Source organism: Grammomys surdaster, unplaced genomic scaffold, assembly GCF_004785775.1.
Source record: "Grammomys surdaster isolate TR1022 unplaced genomic scaffold, NIH_TR_1.0 139, whole genome shotgun sequence".
NCBI lineage: Eukaryota > Metazoa > Chordata > Mammalia > Rodentia > Muridae > Grammomys > Grammomys surdaster.
The window spans coordinates 6,857,847-6,867,072 of NW_021604597.1; positions in this window are offsets into that span (position 1 = coordinate 6,857,847).

Consider the following 9,226-nt stretch of genomic DNA (forward strand, 5'->3'; position numbering starts at 1 on the left):
CTCTCTCTCTCTCTCTCTCTCTCTCTCTCTCTCTCTCTCTCTCTCTCCTGCTTACAGCAGGAGATGAACAATTGTTCTATGATGTCTTCCATCAAAACAGCAGGGCCAATCCAGCTTAGATTGAGACCTTTGAAACCATGAGCCAAAGCAGACCTTGTATTTTACCAGTTGAATGTCACAGGTGAACACTCCAGCAAGATAAACTGGTGAACACAGAAAATTGGTACCAAGAACTGACATGGTTACCACAATGGTACCTGAGACAATGCAGCAAAGCCTTTGGAAATATGTTGCTAGAGAGCCTTAGAAGCATATGGATGCTGGGGAAGCAGGTGGAACTTAACTGTCAGTTCTCATGAGGGCTCAAAATACTGGAATGGTGATAGTGCATGGAAAGAAAACATACACATGGTAAAGTTATGTTCCTGGGTGGAAGAATGAGCATTCTAATGAAAATAGGACTAGAACCCACCTATGTTATACCAGGGCAAAGGAATCACATGCACCTTATCCATGCCCTGAGATTTTGTGAGAAACTAAGCTTAGGAACAATAGGCCAGTTATTTGGCAAAGATTTTGAGCCATCACAGGATTCCAGGTCTAATGGGAATATCACTAGTTGCTTTCAGACAGTGTACTAAGAATAGAGAAGGGAGATAGATTAGAAACTTATAGAAAACTTGCCTCACAGCCAGCAGAGAAGTTTGTGTAAAGATGCAATAATGGAGGGTAAAGTTGCCGATGAAATTAGTGCTTTTCAGAAGAATTAAGAGGTTTTAGGCAGGGATTGTAAGAAAGGTGGATGGAGTACGGACATCTTAGAATTGAAAAGGGCTCCCCTTGTAGCATGTTTAGAGATGTAGAAAGACAAGTTTCTTAAAAAAAAAAAAAGATTTTAACAGAGCAAAGTCTTCTAAGAAGGAAATCTCTATGTGCTCTGGTCACCTATGGTTGTCTAAGTTCAGAATGCCCTCAGAAACCCCCACAGTCATGGTCTCAGTGTGTCTAGGCAGACCTTGTGTCAGCAGTAGGCCTCGGTCATCTTATGAGGTTGGTTTTTCAGATACATGTGATGCAATGTATAGGGTGTGGTGTGATTTAACCTGGGGAGACATGAATAAACATCTAGTTACTCCTCCTCTGGCACCAACAGACCAAAGAAGTGATTCTATCAAAGTCCTACTTAGCAAACCAATGAGTTTTCTGAGGTTACTTTGGATGGTTACTTTGGGAGCTTGGATGGCTCTAAGGTATCTATATCACAAACCCGCCTCATCCTGGGTACCAGCTTGTGAAAGCTGCAATCCTAGAACTCCCTGTACAATGTGCAGTCAGCTTAATGGACAGGTGGAAGAGTCTACCCTGGTACTGGTCTTTATTTACTCCTTGGGAGAAATGGCTCTTGTGAAGTTTATAAGTTTCAAGAGTTTTCTAAATTTTTTAAAAATTATTTATTTTGTATGTATGAATGGTTGGTTGCAAGTGTTTCTGTGTACCTAAAAAGGTCAGAAGAAGGCATCAAGTCTCTTAAAACTGGAGTTACAGACCGTTGTGGGGTGCCATGTGGGTGCTAAGAATTGAACCTAGGTCCTCTTGAAAAACCTCTTTGCCACTGAGCCAACACTCTAGTTCCGTACTTCCTGAATCTTAGTAAGTCTTCCTCCTGGATGCTGAGGAAAGCTGCAGAGAGTGTGCACAGCCAATCCCAATTGTTCAGCAATCTGAAAATCAGATGTTTAGCTTACCAAGTCCTGGGGACCCCAGATCACATAACAGTGTGTCCTTGATGCCTACAGTTGAATTATAGGGTTTACTCTTTGCCCTGTTGGATTTTGAGTAACCCCTTCTGATCTTTTGTTGTCTTTATACTTCAGGAGAAATACCCTCTGCTAGTCCTTCCGTTATATCTTAGCAGTGTGTAACTTGTGCTTCAAGTATACATTATATTAACTGAAAACTGGCTAGTAAAACACCACACAGGGTCCTTACCAGCTTTAAAGAAAATAGAGCTTGTAAAGTGCTTGGTAGATCAAAGGTATGCAAATGCTTATTGCTATTGTAATTAAAGGTATCCTTTAGAGCAAAGTGAATGAAGCTGTTATACAACCTTCCTGTCAATGCGTCTTCATCAGCATTACCTTGTGTTTGTAAGCTTGGTGTCTGACATCAGAAGGAATAAACATGTTGGAAGCATTCCAATCAATCATGTGTTAACACGACTACCAAGGATTTAGGAGTTTAACCCTTCCACCATTAATTAACTAGAAAGGTACATGGTAATAAAATTTAAGTTTTTTTCTTTCCTTAAAATTAGTTGTGAGCCGCATCTACATTTTTATTATGTAAGCAGTCAAAATCTTTTGTGTTTATCACAAATCAATTATGTAGTAGAGAAAGACCTTATAAATGCATAAATAATGGGGTAGGATAATTATTTGGTGTATATATTCTAATAATTACTACCTCCCCCCCCCAGATTTTCAAAGATATATGTGCTGTCTTTTGTTGTTGTTGTTATTGTTGTTGTTTTCAAGACAGGGTTTCTCTGTGTAGTCCTGGCTATCCTGGAACTCACGCTGTAGACCAGGCTGGTCTCGAACTCAGAAATCTGCCTGCCTCTGCCTCCCAAGTGCTGAGATTAAAGGCGTGCGCCACCACTGCCCGGCCATGTGCTGTCTTTTTTAACTCCATTAATAAGAGATTTTAATGTGACATGTTGATAATTCTACCTTAATTTTAGAGCACCATGTTTCAGGTAACTAATTCTGAATAATTTTTCCTACACTATTTTCTTTAAATATTCACTATGGTTCATTAAGGATGGAAATTAAATATAATATTGGAACCAAACACATTGATATAATTTTTTGTGTTGGAGATGTTCAAATCTTATATTTTTATTAGGTCTTTAAGGATTTCATCAGTGAGCTTTGATTAGATTTGTCCCTCCTTCAACTTCTTCCAAATCTAACCCCTTCTAAACCTTAAATGTAGAGGGAGACCCATAATGAGAGATTGCAGAATGCCAACCCTAAATGAGATCTCCATATCATACCTTGCCTCCTAAGCCTCAGGGATCTTTGCAGAATAACAGACAGAAAGATAGAAAAAGCAAGAGATGGTGGATGATCATAAGGAAACAGTTTTGGACACAGCAGTTATAATAGCACACACAGACCTGTGTAAGCCCAAGCCAGATAGAATCTCAGCTTGGGGGAGAAGGGAGGTGAAGGTGATTAGTGCTCTAACACTGCAAATAATTATGTTCTTAAAGAAAAGCTCCTTTATCAAGTTTTAAAATTTTAACAGTAATTAAAGTTTTCTTAGCAGTGTGTGTGTGCAGGTATTCATGCATGTACATGCACGTGTGTGTGTGTGTGTGTGAGTGTGCGTGTGTGTGTGTGTGTGTGTGTATATGTGTTTGACTTAGTAAACAATGTATAATGAAAATGTGGCTTTCCTAATTACACATAAAATGCCTTCACTGACTTTGGGGCACTTTAGGAAAGTATTCTGGCCATCTCAATGTTTTCTGAATAAAATTAAAAAAAATAAATCACACAATGTTAGCAGGTGACAGTTCTCAAGAGGGTTCTCTTTGGACATGACGCTGACAGTTCACTCACTGGGCTGGCATCTAGTCTTTGTGTCATTTTTCTTCCTTTTTAGAATGTATTTTGTGGTCAATAATATTTCTAGGCCTCTAAATTTCAGAAATGATAGTCTATTGAAGAATAAAATAAGCAAATTTCACAAGTTGATGTGAAGCTCATTGAAAATAATATCAGAAAGAGCCTAACTAAGATTCTCCTGGAAGATTCTTGGGTTTAGAAAAAAACTAAGTAGAAAAGAGAAATTTTTCTCCAAGAGAAATTGCCCTTTAAAACTGTCAAGAGTAAACAAACAACAACAATTACTCTCTGGTTCTCACTTCCTGAAACACTAATAGTTCCCTAGATTGGCCCTTTGGGAGAAGAGAGGCCTGTGCATTTTTTGTAAGTAATAAGTTTTGGATATAATTTTATACTTGTATTTTTCCCCTTCTCATCACAGTAACAATTAAGCTCTGAGGCTTCCTAATATTTCATTTAATTGATCTCTATACTGTTTTGTAGAAGATATTAATCATCAGCTCCTTCTATTCAATTTGAATTTTGTTTTAAAGAGGAAGCTAAATATTAAAAGGACTCTGTCTCTCTGTCTCTCTCTGTTTCTCTCTCTGTCTCTCTCTGTCTCTCTCTGTCTCTCTCTCTCTCTCTCTCTCTCTCTCTCTCTCTCTCACACACACACACACACACACACACACACACACACACACCATCATATTTTATTATAAGTTCTCTCCTCTTAAGATGTGATGATTGTGTATATGTGTGTGTTCTAGAATGAAACCTCAGGAGATGGACACACCTCAAATATCTGATTAGAGACATTGGCACACTGATTAGCTTTCTTACCAGCAGCAGTTTGTGTAGGGAATTAAAGCTTGGGGAGCCTGTGCTGTAGAACAATCCCCAATGGCTGGAGCTGCCATGCTTCCGCTCTCCTGACAACCACTATCTTTAGCAACTGCAAGGGGGTTCCAGTTTCTAAAATAATTTTTTATCTCTTCCAAAAGGCATGATCCAGAATCAGGCACTGAGTCACACACCTGACAGAGCAAGAGGCTTGGAGTCAGCTAAGTCCGAATTCCCACAGTTTTCTAGGGGCTTAAATGAATACAGAGGAGAAAATCTTTTTATCTGTATCTAATGTTGAGTCACTGGAGCCTGAAAGTCAAAATGAAAGTAAGGTTAACTGGAGGAAAGTTGATTATCAATGATTCAAATATATGGAATTCATAAAAGAATAAAGAAATAGACTGGGGGACTTATATATCCTTTTAGCAACAGAGCAGAAGTTTATGTTTCAAAAGATGCAATGGAAATAGCTGGGAGATATGCAGGGGTGGAAGATAAGGACCATGTTAGTAAGAAATGGAAGCTCATTTGTTGCCCTCCCCTGTCTGATGTAGGAGTGTTCCCATCTCCAAGATCTGTCACCCTTTGCCTAAAGGAACAGTTTCAGCCAAATAGCATTTGTCTCCAAGGACAAGTAAACTTTCTGTTACTGTGATAAAATACCTTAGTTACTCAGTTTAAAAGCACGAATAGCTCATGGCTTTAGGAGTCACTCCATGGTTGCTTGGCCTATGTTTGGGGCTGTGACACTCAAGGCACAAAAGGAGAGCTGCTCACCTCATGGTGGACTAGAAACAAAGGGAAGGAGGAGGAGCTTGGGTCCTAACATCCACTCTAAGGATATACTCCCAATGACCTAGCTTCCTCCCATCAGCTTCCACTGGTTAAACATTTTGTCACTTCCCAACAGCACCATGGGACAGTGATCAACCCTTAATTACTGGGGTTTTGGTGGATGAGTCTTCAAACCATAGTCCTTTTCTGCTCTGAGGACAAAAAGACAGCATATGACTCTCTTCACATCTCTTAATTCTCAGTTGTCTTTAATTCAAAGAAAAAGTGGTATGTTTTAGGTCAGCATATTCTGATCATGAGAATAGTTGTGGCTAACCATCCATAAATGTCAGGTTCTCTTAATTTAACTTACATTTTTCTTATTCCACTAATGTTCCTCCTCCTTTCCTTGAGCCTGGTCCAGATGAATGGGTTCCAATGTTCTTATTTAAGTAATATGTATATATGATATGAAAACAGAAAGGAGACAATTTATGCAGAGGAAGGTGATCAGTGAGGGCTAAGAAAAAGATGGGGAGGGAGGGTACTGGGAGATGAATATGAACAAGGTACAATGAGAGATCTACATCTGTATCACCTATCTATCTATCTATCTATCTATCTATCTATCATCTATCTATTATCTAACTATTAAAAAGGCATAATTGAGGTCAATGTTTTATACACTAAAATTAATAAAAAATGAAAAAAATTCCCTTAAAAATTTTTTTAAAAGAAATTTTTCTTGTAAGAAGAAACAATTTGAGGGGCTAGAGAGATGGCTCAACTATTCTTCCAGAGGTCCAGAGTTCAGTTCTCAGCAACCACTTGTGTGGCTCATAACCGCCTATAATGAGATCTGCTGATTTGATATTCTCTTCTGGTCTGAAAGCATACACGCAGAACACTGCCTTGAAGAAGGAGGAGAAGAAGAAGGAGAAGGAGGAGGAAGAGAAGGAAGCAGTTTGAGAAGTTTCCTCATAATAGATTTTACTTTTAGTTTGTTAACAGTGAGTCTAACTTCACTTGCACCAAGTTCCTGCCTTTTCATAGAAAGAGCTGGAAGTCCAGCCATGTACCACTGCTCTTAACAGAGTGTGTGAGATGTCCTGAGTGGCACTGTGCATTGAAGACAGGACCTTCGGCATGCCAGCTTTATGCTGTGCACAGATAATGTTTTTTGTTTATTTGGTTTCTTTCACCACTGCTAATCTACTGGAGAGTACTTAGTTTGCATTACTACCTTGACTATAAAGGATATAGTTGCAGGGAACAAGAACATACTTGTTTTTGTTTTCTTTTTAATTTTTATGTGCATAACTGTTTTACCTGTATTTGTGTATGTGCATCCTATCTGTGAAGTAACAACAAGAGTTCAGAAGAGGGTCTTGGATCCCCTGGAACTGGAGTTACAGATTGCTGTGAGCTACTATGTGGGTGGTTGTAATCAAACTTGGGCCCTCTGCAAGAACAACCAGTGCCCTCAATTGTCGAGTCATCCCACATGTGTGTCCATGTACTATGGAGGCCACAGGTCAACAGTGGGCATTTTCCTCTAGTAATCACCGTCTTACTCTTTTGAGGCAGGATCACACACTGAACCCATAGTTCATCAGTTGGCCAGGTTGACTAGCCAATGAGGCCCCAGCATCCTTCCATATTTGCAGGATAGTGTCAAGATTATAAATAGCACCACCATGCTTGGCCTTTTGCCCAGCTGCAGGGGATTCTAACTCAAGTCCCCAAACTTGGGCAGGAAGCATGTTATGTACTCATCCATCTCCCAAACCTCAAGGAGCCATCTTAAGACACTTTTACACAGTCTCAGACACAGTGATCACCACACTTGGTCTTAAACATGGGGCTTAATTTACCACATTGAATAACCAATTCATCCCAGATTTCCTGAGACTGTCCTTTATTAACAATGAAAGATTCACCTGCCTATGCAAAAGGAGGTAGTGGTTCTCTTTTTGGTTTCCTTGAACATAAAACAAATGTGAGACAGATACAGGTACCCACAGACAAACATTGGACAGAGGTCAGGGAACCCTGTGAAAGAGTTAGGGGAAGGATTGAAGGCCTCCAAGGAAATGACAACCCCATAGGAGTTACCACTATTACCCACAGTGTCAAGTAAGTTGGATCCCTGGGAGCTCCCAGAGACTGAGCCACCAACCAAAAGAGGATAAAGGGACTGGTTCAGGCCCCAGACACTTACAGAGGGCTACCATGTCTGGCCTCAGTGGGAGAAAATGCTCCTAATCCTGCAGAGATTTGATGTACAAGGGTGATGGGGTATGGGGGGGGCACCCTCTCAGAGGAGAAGGAGAGGGGTATAGGAGGAGAAACTCTGAAGGAGGGATGGAGGGAGCAACATTTGGGATGTAAATAAATGAATAAAATAATAAAAATGACAAAACAAACAGATGTTCCTTTTGTGCCTCCCTCTGTTTAAATAAGGTCTAGATGTGAGAGCTTCCTTCCATTTAGTCCTTAGTGCCCAAGACAGTTTCTGTCCTAGCTTGGATGTCATTATATTCCTTTTTCTTTCACATGATTTACCTTCAGAACAAAGGTGAAATCATCTTCCAGGAAGAGTGATGCTCTTACTCCATTTGTCTCCCATGCCTTCTAGCACTGTGTTTGACCAACGAACATCTGACTGCAGAGTATGAGCGAGTCTTCTTTTCTGAACATGTGAGTTGTAATGATAGTTCACTAAATTTGGCTTCAATGTCATAAAAAGTCTGCACCACTTTATCTACTGCAAACAACTTTCAGTACACCTAGGGAATTGCAGCTCAGTAGAGCTGTCAAAGTCTGATCTGTCTTTAAAAGTCATCTTCTCTGTACATTACTGGTTTCAACGTTCATAATAATTCTGTTTCACCCAACCTCCTGGTATTTTGTCTAAAAGAAACAAAATATCCCAAGTTTCACAGATGTGTGAATGTAAAGAGAGGATGACTTATAGATAGATGCCTTTCTGAGGCTTATAACACAAAGATACAATTAATTTATGTCTATTTTTCTTTTTAAAGCTAAAACATCCACAATCCAAAAGAAAGATTTTAATAGGTCTTGTTTCAACCTGTGCTACTTTAGTATGAATCTTTTCATTCCAACATAATAGATTTCAAACCAATTATTACATTATGTTCTGAAATTCACATACAGAAAGCAGAGGGTCCCTCATCCTTTTTAAACCTCAGCATACAATGTATGGCTATGGACCCCCCAATGCATGGTTCTGTTTGTTTACCTTTTATTCTGTATGCTTGCATCCTGTGAATCACCAGACTCATGTAGGAATGTAAGGAACTACCTGGGTGAACATTTGAAGTGTCCTCTTCTTAGGTGATTTTTCTTGTTGTTTGTTTTTAATATTTCTTCAGTTCATTACTGGGTCTACAAAAGTTTTGGATTCATAAACCTAATTCATCTATCCTTCATCCACAATTACTAATTTCTGAGGGAAACAACTTTATTCACTACAAAACAAATCAAAATAAGACAGAGTAAAACAAAAAGCAAAAACAAAAACCTACTGTGGAGATGTGGTACAGTTGGCAATTGTCTTATCATTCGAACTTCACAAAGAAGTTGAAGGAATTTTGTTCTCTTTCAGAGAGTTGGGCAAGAAGTTATTGCCTTTCTGTTGTCCTTATGTCCCTTCACCAAGCCTGTTAAAATTTTTATTAGATCTTTAATGTGTGGGTTGAAATCAATAGCAGGCAAGCTATTAAAAATTATTAGTCAGCTGCGGCTCCTCTCTAAATATTAAAGCAGGCTGGTAAATTAGCTCACATATCCAGTCACCAGACCTGAGAGGAATAACCATCTAGGCAAACTGATATCAGAATGCAAATAGAAAAACATTGCCAGGAGCTACTTGCAATCTTTTGGCTGCTGTTATTCATTGTTAATATTATCCTGTGTGGTTTTTTTCTCCTTTATTAGTGTAAGGAGACAGGGCAGAGAACAGGTTT